Here is a 13,255-nt window from a genome sequence, read left to right as displayed (position 1 = left end):
TGTAATTTATTTTCTATTTCACTATAAAAGACATTAATTTCAAAATAGATAAATGATTGATAATTAAATCCCCAAATCCAACAATATTAAAAAAATACCACCTCTATGTATTTTTATTTGTATCGTTTGGATTTTGCATTATCTAAAAAAATAATTGAAAATCTCATTTTTTATAAAAACATAATAGTGATTGATTAAATTTTTTTTTATCTTATTTAATTATTTTTATATAAATATTTATTATATTTAATAGATATAAAGAATAAAATTAGATGTTAAATGTTATCCTATAAATTTTAATCATAATATATGGTAATTATTAATTTAGTCTACTAAAATTAATATTTAATTTTTAAAATATATAAATATTAAGAGAGTGAAAAATTAATTTAATTTTTTAAATATCTAAATAATATTAAAAAGAAATTAAAAATTATAAAATGATAATTATCCCTTATTTTTCTTGTGTCAAACGCCCATGAAATATAAAAAGGAGAAAATGATAAAAGTAAAGGGGCAAGATGGGGAAAAGGGGTGAAAAATTAAAATACAATGGAGACTGAGGAACAAAGATATGCATGTGAAGAGTTAGAAAGAGAGAAAAGAGCGTTCCATAACGGACAACCAAAATCACGGGTGGTTTCCTGTGCAAGTTTAAAGTCAGTCCTGCCCGCCTGCCTGCCTGCATTGCTAACCTAAGTTCTGCCCGTGAACGTTAGTGGGCCTTTCTTAACTGGAGCTTGAAATAGACAGACAGCGATCCCCCCAATTATGCCAGTTTCAATTTCAAGCCCTAACTTGCAACTAGCTTCTACTTTCCTTTCTAGCCATAATAAAATGAATTATGGCAGTGCTCCATATCGTAATAGAGAGGTAGAAAAAACTTTCAAAAAATAATTATTTTAAATATTATTAAAAAATAATTTTTATTATAATTAAAATATATTAAATTTATTTTTGAATTCATTTTATTATTCTTTGATTACTATATTTTAAAAATATTTTCTTAATTATAATTTAAAATAACAACAAATAGATTTTATAAAAATCAAAATTTAATATGAAACTACTTTAAAATTGTAAACTAATTGAAAACTATGAACATTGGACTTAGATATTTTTTATAAAAAACATATATTTAAGGTTGTTAAAAAGTAACAAAGTATATGAGAATTCATATATTGTAAGAAAAAACTGAAATAATAAGACAATGGATTGCCGTTGGAAGTATTAAAAGAAAAATAAATTTAAATTTGATTAACATTTTTAATATTTAAATTTATTTTAAATATAATTAAAATTTATTATAAATTATTCAAACCCGATTATTGCAATTACTTAAATAATTCACCAACATGTTTAATTTATATATTTAAATATTAATATTTTATATTTAAAAATTTAATAATTTTATAAAATATTTAAATATATGTTTTAAAATATAATATATAAAATTTAATTAATTATTTATATAAACATATTTAAATAACAGGTATTCAATACATAAAATTAAAAAAAATATATTTATTATCTTTTAAGTTCAATTTAGCTACATAAATCTATTATAATAAGACTCGATTAAATTGAATATTCAAAAGTATTCATTGATTCATTGTGATTCCTAATTATTGTTTGCATTTGAGTGCATGCACCAACCCAAAAAGTTATCGTAAGATCATAAAGAGAGAGGAGCAAGTTGAGAACAATTTTTTATAGAGCAATTTCTTTTGATTTAATTTGATTTTAAATTAACATTGAATTTATTATTTTACAAAAATAAAAATTTAAAAATTTTTTCTATTAATTTTAATCAAATCAAATTAAATAAATTAAATGTGATAAAAAAATCAAAATTAAAATTAAAAAAATCTTGTAATTAAATTTCAAATTCTCAATTTTTAATATAAAATCATCAATCCTACCGCGCCCATGCTTATGGTTAGGGTGAGCAGATTTTGGCTTGAATCGAAAAATTAAATTAAATTTAGTCAATTCGATTCAATCGGTTCGGTTCTAAAATTTAATCGGTTTGGTTCGGTTTTATATTATAAAAATTTCGGTTATTTCGGTTCGGTTCGGTTTTGAAGAGAAAAAAATCGGTTAAATTGAATCGAACTGAATAGTAATTTTATATATTCAAATCGAACTAAATAGAACCAAATTGATTTTTAAATTAATTTATTTTTATGGAAAATTTATGAATTATATTTAATTATACAACTCAACTCAACTCAACTCAACTAAGCCTTTATCCTAAAAATTTGGAGTCGGCTATATGGATTCGCTTTCTCCACTCTAAACGATTTTGGGTTAAATCCTCAGAAATATGTAATGCTTATAGGTCATGTTGAACCACTCTCCTCTAAGTCAATTTAGGTCTATCCCTTTTTTTCTTTCTATTCTCTAACCTAATGTACTTTATTTATCTAACTGGAGCCTCCGTATGTCTACTTTTCACATGACCAAACCACCTCAATCTTCCTTCTCTCAACTTATCTTCAATTGGCATCACTCCTACCTTTTATGTAATACTCTCATTACGGACTTTATCTAGTATAGTATGGCCACACATCCATCTTAACATTCTCATTTCTGCGACTCTTATCTTAGACGCATACGACTCTTTCAGTGCCCAACACTCACTACCATATAACATAGCCGGTCGTATGGCTGTATGGTAATTTTTCCTTTCAACTTATTGGGAATCTTACGATCACATAAAACTCCCGTGGTACGTCTCCACTTCAACCATCCGGCTTTAATCCTATGACTAACATCCTCCTCACATCTCCCATCTACTTGAAGGACTGAGCCTAGATATTTAAAGTGATTACTTTGGGACAGTACAACTCCATTCAAACTAACTCCTTCTCTATCATTCGTTTGGCCTTCACTGAATTTGCAATGCATGTATTATGTCTTCGTTGTACTTAACTTAAAACCTTTTGACTTTAGAGTACTTCTCCAAAGCTCTAACTTTCTACTGACTCCTTCTCGTGTCTCATCTATTAGAACAATATCATCCGCAAATATCATGCACCAAGGAATACTCTCTTGTATATGTTTCGTTAATTCATCTAAAACTAATGTAAAAAGGTAAGGGCTTATGGCTGATCCTTGGTGTAATCCAATTGAAATTGGAAAATCTCTTGTGTCCCCTCCCACTGTACGCACAATAGTAGTTGCTCATTCATACATATATTTCAACACTTATATGTACCTAATAGATACCCTCTTTTGTTTTAACACATTCTATAAGACATCTCTTGGAACACTATCATAAGCCTTCTCTAAATCAATAAAAACCATGTGTAGATCTTTCTTCACATCTCTATATTTCTCCATCAAGCTTCTAATGAGAAAGATCGCTTCCATAGTTGAACGAGCGGGAATAAAACCAAATTGATTGAGAGAGATAGAAGTATCATGACATAGTCGATGCTCCACAACTCTGTCCCACAAATTCATAGTATGACTCATGAGTTTAATTCCCCTATAGTTTAAGCAACTATGTATATCTCCCTTATTTTTAAAAATAGGTACTAAAATACTCCTCCTTCATTCATCAGGCATTTTCTTTGAGTTTAGAATCTTATTAAATAATTTAGTTAACCATGCCACTCCCATATCTCCCAAACACTTCCACACTTCAATTAGTATTTCATCGGGTCCACAGGCTTTACTCACTTTTATTCTCTTAAGTACTTCCTTTACTTCTAAAGATCTAATCCTTTTAGTATAATTCACATTCTTTTCTATTGTTCTATAGTCTATATTCACACTATTACCATTTTGACTACTATTAAAGAGATCATTAAAATAATTTCTCCATCTTTCTTTAATTTCCTCATCTTTCACCAACACTTTTCCTTTTTTATCCTTAATGCACCTAACTTGATTAAGATCTTGACATTTCATTTTTCTCCTCCTTGCTAATCTATAAATATCTTTCTCCCCTTCTTTAGTTCCAAGTTTTTCATATAACTTTTTAAAGGCTTGCGCTCTTACTTGACTAACTGCATTTTTTGCCTCTTTATTTGCTATCTTATACTGTTCATATACCTCATTATTATCACATTAAGGTAATTTCTTATACCATTCCCTTTTTCTCTTCACTGCCTTTTGTACTTCCTCATTCCACCACCATCTCTCTTTTGAGGGTGGTCCATGTCTTTTAGACTCTCCAAGTACTTTTCTAGCTACTTCGCTAATCTTTGATGCCATTTGTATCCACATATCATTGGCCTTCATATCTAGCTTCCATATTTCGGACTCAAGAAGCTCATTTTTGAACTTCACTTGCTTTACTGTTTTGAACTCCCACCACTTTGTTAGAGCTACACTATTTCTTCTGACCGTACTAAATTGTTCCTAAACTTGACATCCAAGACCACCAATCGATGTTGACTTGTTAAAGCCTCTCCTGTAATGACCTTGCAATCCTTGCATAGAGCTCTATTTATCTTCCTGGTTAAGAGAAAGTCGGTTTGGCTTCTATTTTGCCCACTTTTGAAAGTCACTAAATGTGACTCTCTTTTTATAAAGTAGGTATTTGCTAGTATTAGGTCGTATGCCATAGCAAAATCCAAGATGCTTTTTCTCTCCTCATTTCGACTACTAAAGCCAAAACCTCCATGAACATTCTCATAACCTTGTCTATCACTTCCTACATGTCTATTCAAATCTCCACCAATGAAAACATTCTCTTCATTCGGTATGCTTTACATTAAATCATCCATATCTTCCCAAAACTTTTGTTTACTCTCACTGTCTGGTCCTATTTGTGGGGCATAAGCACTAACTATATTTATTGTTTCTCCTTCTAGTACTAGCTTTACTAGTATAATTCTATCTCCTACTCTTTTCATAGCTATTACTGCGTCTTTCAATGTCCTGTCTATGATTATGCTCACTCCGTTCTTATTTATCTCTTTTCTGGTAAACCACAGTTTGTACCCTGAATTACCCACTTCCTTAATTTTCTCTCCTACCCATTTAGTCTCCTGAATGTAAGCAATATTCACCCTTCTCCTTTCTAAGGTATCCACAAGCTCCATTAATTTTCCTGTAAGTGATCCAACATTCCAAGTGCCGACCCTGATCCTCCTCCTATCCTGCTCTTTCCTAATTGGTCTCCTTCTATGATATCTTCTGTTGTTTTCTATGTCTATCTTATATTCTGTTCCACTATATGTCATATGGACTAAATTCTTTACCCACACTCGTCCATGATGTGGGAACCCTTGCTCACTTAACACCACACCCGGGTCCCGGCAAGGCGCATCGCTTTCGGTGAACGCCCTACACCCTTGCATATTTCTCACTACACTCGGGCTCCGATGTAACGCGTTGTTAGTAGAGGACGGCCCAACGTTTATATCATTTGAATCCATATCATGAGGTGTGACAAAATTTTTACGCTGATTGTCACCTGCCGTAACCCTTCTCCTTTATCCGGGCTTGGGACCGACTAAGCGTAAACTATTTAGGCGGAGTTAATTATATTTAATTATATGTGTATATATATATATATATATATATATATATATATATATATATATATTATTTAATTTCATTGATTAATGTTTATTATGTTCAAACCAAAGTTAAAATTAGATTAAATAACTTAAAAATCAAGTCTAAATTTAAAAATTAATCAAAAATCAAAACCGATCTGTAACACCCTCCTGTAGCAATTTCGTACATTCTACTGTTCCGGTGATCGGTGTCGGTCCGGACAGCTAGAATGTCTGGAAAAATATTTAAACTAAAGTGAGGAACTATAATTAACTCAAATATTAATAAGAAAAATTTAGGAAAAATTTTAGAAATAAAATACAACCAAGTTAAATGAGCCGGTGCCCTAGCGATGGGTAACCTAGTGAGAAGTTGTGGTTCTCGCAACTAGGAGCCCTAGATGTAACACCCCCGTTGTATAGCCTGGTATATTTCACTGTTCCGGTGACCGGTGTCGATCCGGACAAATAAAGAGATTAGAGTCACACCTAAGACAACTTGAGAAGCCATAAACATAAATAATTAGTAATGTTTAATTAGTTAACTACAAATAAGAAAAACAGAACATAAGAGGTTAAACGAGCCGAGAGTCACAGCGATGAGTGACCTCCTGAACGCAGCTGAAGTCGTTTTAAACTCAAATTTCTGTAAAAAGTGACGTGCGGTCCTTAGGACCCTTATGACACCTGATGGAAAAGAAAATCATGAAAAAGAACTGTTAAGTCAGTCAAATAATTAGGTCAGGGAGCCGGAAGAAATATTGGATTATTTGCAAACCGGGATGAACCGGCGAGGGGCAATTTGGTCAATTGACCCCGAGAGCTGACTCCTGACCTAACTGTCAAATAAAATCGGAGAAAAGAAAATTTCGGAATCGAGAATTAAATTAAAGAACTAATAGAAAAATAAAAAAAAAAAGAGAAAAGGAAAGAGGTTGGAAAAGTCAAAAGTTATGACATCATGCATGATGTCATAACTAAATTAATAAATTGAATTAATTAATTTGGATTTAGGGGTCTTCCATAAGCAAAAAAACGTGTAAAAGGAAAACAAAGGAAAAAATTTAGGGTTTTCTTCTTCTTCACCTCTCTCTTTGCCACCCCATTTTCCCCAAAATCCTCCATGAATGGTTCTTCATTTAAGCTTACTTTAAGCTTGAATTTCTTCATCCAATCAACATCACTCCCCTAGAAACTTCATTAGACCTTGCAATCTCAACCTAGGAACAAGAAAGAAAGAGGAAAGGAAGAGAGAAAGTGAAGAATTGGCATTTAAAGTTAAGGTTAGTATGTTAAACTTCTTATTTCTTCACTTAAATGCATGATTAATGGTTGAAATGAACTTAGGATTAAGGAAATGAAATAAAAATATGGGGGAAGGACAAACTAGAATTTCAGCCAGCCATGGATGTGGGAGAGTTTGATGTATTTTGAATGAATTAAATGTGTTAGTAAGCTTGCATGAGAATGGTAGTAAGTTGGAAATGCATAAATGGGAGTAAATGCAACATTTTAGTGTAGTTAGGGTTTGAATATTAGGGTTTGTAAACCAAAAATTTGGAGAAATGCATAAATGATATTTTTGACCAATTGTGGACTGAAAAATGGTCAATAATGACCAAATGAATTGTGTGGGAATGGTGGAAAATTTAGCTAAATTCGTAGGTCAATGGTCATCTGGCAGCATGACCAAACCTACTGAAGGACCAAAACTCAAATTTTACAAGCCTAATGGATATGCCACCAATTGGAGATGAAAATAGACATAAAAGAGCACAATTTTCATTAAGGAACCATTGCCAAAAACTGACCAAAACTTGGTGAAACAATTGACCAAAGTGAGTTGATAGCAGGCTGCCACTGCACTAAACTGACCAAATAAACAGTAACTGTTCATTTGGTCATAACTCGAGCTAGGTAGGTCAAATTGACCTGAAATTTTACCAGCAATTAGATATGATATAGACCTAAAACTTTCATGAAGAACACCAACCCAAATTAGGCCATTAACTCATTCAAATCATTGAGCAAAGTTAAAATTTCTGTACTGAAATTCTGCAGATTTTTAGTTGAGCAGCAAAGTTTGGATAGCTATAACTCTCTCTAGAAAACTCGGATTTAGGCGATTCTTGAACCGATGGAAACCTAAGACATAGTACAACATTTCATATGAAGAAAGTGAGACCAAATTATGAACTTAACTTGATCAAATAATTGACCAAAGTTGGACCAAAAACCTGCCAGCACCTAAATTGCGGTATGAGCGATTGCGTGAGCGATAAACTTATTTTGGCCATAACTTGAGCTACAAAACTCCGATTGAGGTGATCCAAAAATGAGAATACACTTAAGACAATAAGGAACATTTTCTATGAAGGAAGTTTTGTCAAATTCCAACAGTAGATCGACCAATGGAATAGTGCAACTTCGGAAAACCAAAACCGAAAATTGGCAATTTTGCCAAAATGACCTAAGCTTTAAACAAATGACCAAAACCAACAAGTTTGGTGACCAAAATGTGGTATGTGGGTGAAGTTGGAGTTCCCATACCTATTAAGCCTTATAAAGTCAATAATTTGACTTGAATAGTGCAGTGAATAGTAACCCGAAACACAAAATTTCGAGAATGTCGAATTTAACACGTTAGAGTTAGGTAAATGTGAAGCTAAGTTTATTTTGAATTTATTTTAAGTTCTAGTACTGAAACATTGTAAAATTGTGTGTTTCAGTTGAAAAGAATATCGAAGGAACCGAGGAACCGAGTCGAGGCTAAAGGGCGACTTCGTTTGAGGTTTGTGCACAATATTACTATGCTTTAAAAAATTCATTGATTAAATGAATGAAATATGCATTTTATTGTTGCTTTGAATTGTTGAAAGTATTGTGACCTTACTTATGATGTTTTGATTCAAATTGTGAAATTTATTGTGTATATTTGAAATGACAATGTTTAGCAAATTGTTAAGATAAGTTTTAAAATCACAGTATCATGACCATATGTTTGAACACCTCACTAGCACGACTTGTGGGGGTAATTAGTTTCGAATTTTGATTCCTTCTCTGGCGAAGTGTTGAGGTGTGCCGTAGAAGAGGATGTGAATGGATATCCATATATTTGAGCTAGCTAGCCTTGTGACATGATTTCTCTTTAGCCTCCGCTGCTCGAGATTCATGTGATTTCTCTTAGCCTCGGCTATTGAGATTCTATTTGTTTGAATGGCATGATTTAACTGTGTGTTTTATGAAATGTGTATTGATACTTTGAAATAAACTTGGTTTACATGTAAAATCTTACAATGCATGATTGTATTTAATTTTCATGTTTAGTCAAATTTTTGAATGAATGTGCTTTAAGTTTTGCATAAAGATTATTTTAGTATATTGTGCACCAGAGTCTTAGTACTCGTGATAGCTTTATTCTTTGTCGCAGATCTGAGAAATTAGAGGAGCATGAGGTGTGTGAAGTCATCACTTGAAGTCTTGGGTATAATTTATACCCTAATCGTAAATATTTCTTTTGATATATATATTGCACATAAATGTATGGACATGTACATGGGTCTTGAGCGGCTTGTACAAAGTTTGTATAAAAGTTGTAATAAATTTTAGTTTGGACTTCTGAATGTAAATTTTAGTATGATGAATATATAAATTGTTTATCTTGAATGGAATATGAATAAATGATATTGATGGATGATTTTGAAGAAATTATTGAACTTGTGAATTTGAGAAATTGTTTGAGATTGAGTTTGAAATTGAAGTAGTGGTTGAGAAAAACTTTTAGAAGTGCTTTTACAGTATTCAAGAACGGTTTTCAAAATACAGAGGAAACTCTGTCAAAATTTTTATAAAATTTGCGGAAAACTAAAATGGCCAAAAATATTAATTAGTTTTAATTTCAACTAAATGATTTAAATACTTATTTGAAATGCTCACCACTTGTCAAAGATAAGAAAATTGTTTTAAAATCCCTTGTAGGGTACTTAATGAGTTATCGGTAGGTGAAGTTCGGTAGTTCATTAGGTATTCTACGGGATCATGTTATGCCTTACAGAGGGGTAAGGTGTGACACTAGACCCAGGGGAAAAATTATAAAATAATTTCTAGGACTCCAGAGAAGGGTTATTGAGGTTCTTATGGCATTAGAATGCCAAGAAAATACTTAGAAAAAAATTTTCAATCGGTATAGACAATTTTGGCCCGTTAAGCCAAACGGAGGGCATTTTGGTCATTTCGCCTTCAGAGGTGATTTTTGGCCGACTTGTCCAGTTAAGTAAATAATTATTATGACATAAAATGTGAATAAATATTACTAAAAATTTAATTGAAAATGAGTAGAAAAGAAAAGAAAAAAAATGAATTAAATGGGAATTTATGACATCACATGATGTCATTAGTGTCCTTCACCCAACCCAATGTTGACACATGGCATAACTTATCTTAAAGAGACAAAATGGGCTGAAAATGAACAAAAAAACAGATCCCTCTCTCCCTTTCTTCTTCCTTGCCGTGAACCCTCTCCCATTCTCACCATTATCAAGCTTTTAAAGCTTGCTTTCTCTCACTTTTACTCAACAAAACCCTAATCTAGCAACACAAAAAAATCTTCTTACACCTTGGAGATTCTTTTGGGAGCAAAAAGAAGAAGAAAAGAAGAGTTTTAGCAAGTGGGAAAAATCTCACTCCATAGAGGTTAGTGACTTAAACTTAAATTTCACTTTAAATTCATGTTTAACAATTATGAATGAGTGCAAATGATAAGGAAATTGATGGAGTACCATTTGCATGTAAACCCTAAGTTTTGGTAGCCTTGGTTGGGCAATATTGTGATGATTTTAATGAAGTTAAAAAGGGTAGTATGGCTACCCACAATATGTCTCTTTTATGTGGATTGATGAAATGCAATCCTAGTGCATGGCTTGAAATGTTGAGTTAGGGTTTGGAGTGGAGAAATGGGACTTTGAACATGTGATGATGAAAATGAGTATTAATGGTCAATTAGTGACCATTTAGTTCTATTTAAACCAAAAATGAAGTGTGTTGAGGGATGGGATTTAGGTTTAGTGTGGCTGCCCTAGGTGACCTGCAGAATTAGACATGAGTCCAACAGGTTTGGGCAGCCATAACTTGAATTGTAGAGGTTCAATTGTTGTTTGGCCAATTGGACATGAAACTAGACACAAAATGGCACAAATTTGGTGAAGAAACCATGCCCACAAGACCAAACCAAGTAGACCAAAAGCTTGCTCCAATTCGGGTGACCTGCTGTCTGTTTCTGCAGAATTACCAAATGAACAGTGTTTGGTCATTTAGCCATAACTCAGTGTAGAATGGTCCAATTGACCTGAAATTTTACCCACAACAAGCTGAGATATATACCAACAACTTTCATGAAGAAACCTAACCCAAATTATGACCAGAACCTATCCAACAAGTGAGTTGAATTCACTGTTCACTGCACTGTAGATATGGTCAGTCCAGAAAAATTTCAATCTGGCCAGTTGTGGTTTTTGGACCATAACTTGAGCTACAAAACTCCAAATGGAGTGATTCAAAAAAGGAAATTCAACTAGACAAAATAAGGAACAACTTTTATGTTTATCATTTTTCCAAATTCCCACTACAACAGTAACTAATGAAACAGTAATCCCAAAGCTTGAAAACTAAAAATTCTGTCCAATACACATTAAGCTTAGAGATGGTATTGGCAACCAATACCAACAAATTTAAAATGCAAAATGTGGTATGTTGATGATATTTAAACTAAATTACCTATTGCCAATACAAAAGTCAACATTTTGGTTGACCAATGAAATGAATAGTAATCATAAAAATTCAATTTCAAAGAATTACATAAATAAAAAGTGTTAAATGCCCTAGTAGGCCTAATGTGATTGGTTTGGATAGGTTAGCATGCCAATAGGGTTACGTTAGCGAGATCGCATATGGCTTCATGCCATTCTGTATTTCATGGCTTTCCATGTCATTCAGTGACATAATAGCCTTTGGCTATAATATTGAGTTGTTATACTCGGGTTTAATCTCGATAATTATTACTGACTTATTAGGCATTATTTACTGCACACCGGGAGACACTATGTGACCGATGGTGTGATGGTCCGAGGTACTTAGTACCCAGTACCAGTTTACCCATTTATCCAGTCCAGTCAACTAGTATAGGTTACTCGGGCAATATTAATAAATCTTACCAAACTTTAATCGAATAATATTGCAATAAATATTTGAAATTAAGTCTACCAAAAATATAAACATACATTCTGCATACATGTTATTATTTTATTTTATTTTATATTATATTGTCACCACTAAGCAAAATTGCTTAGCGCGTCGCTTTTGCCACGCGCAGGTACTGGAGACATAGCTGGGGAGTCCAGCAGACCTCATACAGAGTGAGTTTTCAGATCTGCACTCAGAGTTCAAAGTCACCTCACAAATTGTAGTGCATTGGTAGGACATTGGGCTACCTAAGTCTTTTGTATTTGTAAACTTTTGTTATGTATATTATAAACTCATGTAATCATATTTTTGCTCTAATTACCTATGAGCTGTGTTCAAAAATAAATATGAGTATTTCTCATTGAATTGGGTGTGATATGAGATGAATGTGAATTTTGAGATACTGAATTGATTTGAGAAATTGTTGAAAAATGTTGGTAGTTGACTGAAATTGAGATTATAATTATATTGGAAGTGTTTTTAACAGGTTCCGAAGAACTGTTTTCTCTATTTTTAGCCGGTACTCTGCCGGATTTTCTATATGATTTTCGGAACCTCAAATAAATCATAATTTCAATAAATGACTTAAATGAATTATATTTCACAAATTATATTCAAAACTATGATAAAAATAAATTAAGGAAGAATAAAAATGATTGAGATAAAATAGAGTGTTTCGGTACACCGTGTGACATATCTTACTCGGATATACTGTAGACGAGCAAGGGGTGTCACATTTAGTGGTATCAGAGCACGGTTTAGGCATTTCTGGGCCTAGATTGAGTCCATACCATGCATTGCATTTGTAAGAGTTGAGGTGACACTAATGCAGATCTGTTTGTCTTTGTTATTTTGAATAGGATATGGACCCTACATCTCAGAGGGCAGTTGAGGAGGAAGTGGAGAGTCATGCTCCACCTGCAGTAGCTGAGACTGGGGGTAGGGGAGAACCTGCTCCACCAGCTCAAGCAGAGCCTGCTCAGCCTCCACAGGCCATGTTCCAGCAAATGGCCGAATTCTTCAGACAAATGGCTGGGGTAATGCCAGCACCACCACCACCACCACCTCCACAGCAGAAATCACACCTGGAAAGACTACGAAAATTTGGAGCAGTGGATTTCTTTGGCAAGAGAGAAGATGATTCTGTTGTAGCCGAAAATTGGTTGAACAGAACAGGCAGAGTTTTAAAACAACTCCACTGCACTCCTAAACAAAATCTAGAAGCTGTTGTATCTCTATTGCAAGAGATGCATATGAATGGTGGGATACGGTGTCCAGTGAAGTACAGCCATAAATAATAACTTGGGACTTCTTCCTCTCCGAATTCAAGAAGAAATATGTGGGTAGTGTATACCTTAAAGAGAGAAGAAGGAAATTCATTAACCTGAGGCAGAGACAGTTGACAGTGGCTGAGTATGAAAAGGAATTTGTCAGATTGAGCCGCTACAGAAGGGAGATAGTCCCTAATGAGGCCGAAAGGTGTAAGAGATTTGAAGAGGGAT

This window comes from Hevea brasiliensis, chromosome 7 (assembly GCF_030052815.1).
Source record: "Hevea brasiliensis isolate MT/VB/25A 57/8 chromosome 7, ASM3005281v1, whole genome shotgun sequence".
Classification (NCBI taxonomy): domain Eukaryota; kingdom Viridiplantae; phylum Streptophyta; class Magnoliopsida; order Malpighiales; family Euphorbiaceae; genus Hevea; species Hevea brasiliensis.
This window is presented reverse-complemented; position numbering follows the sequence as displayed.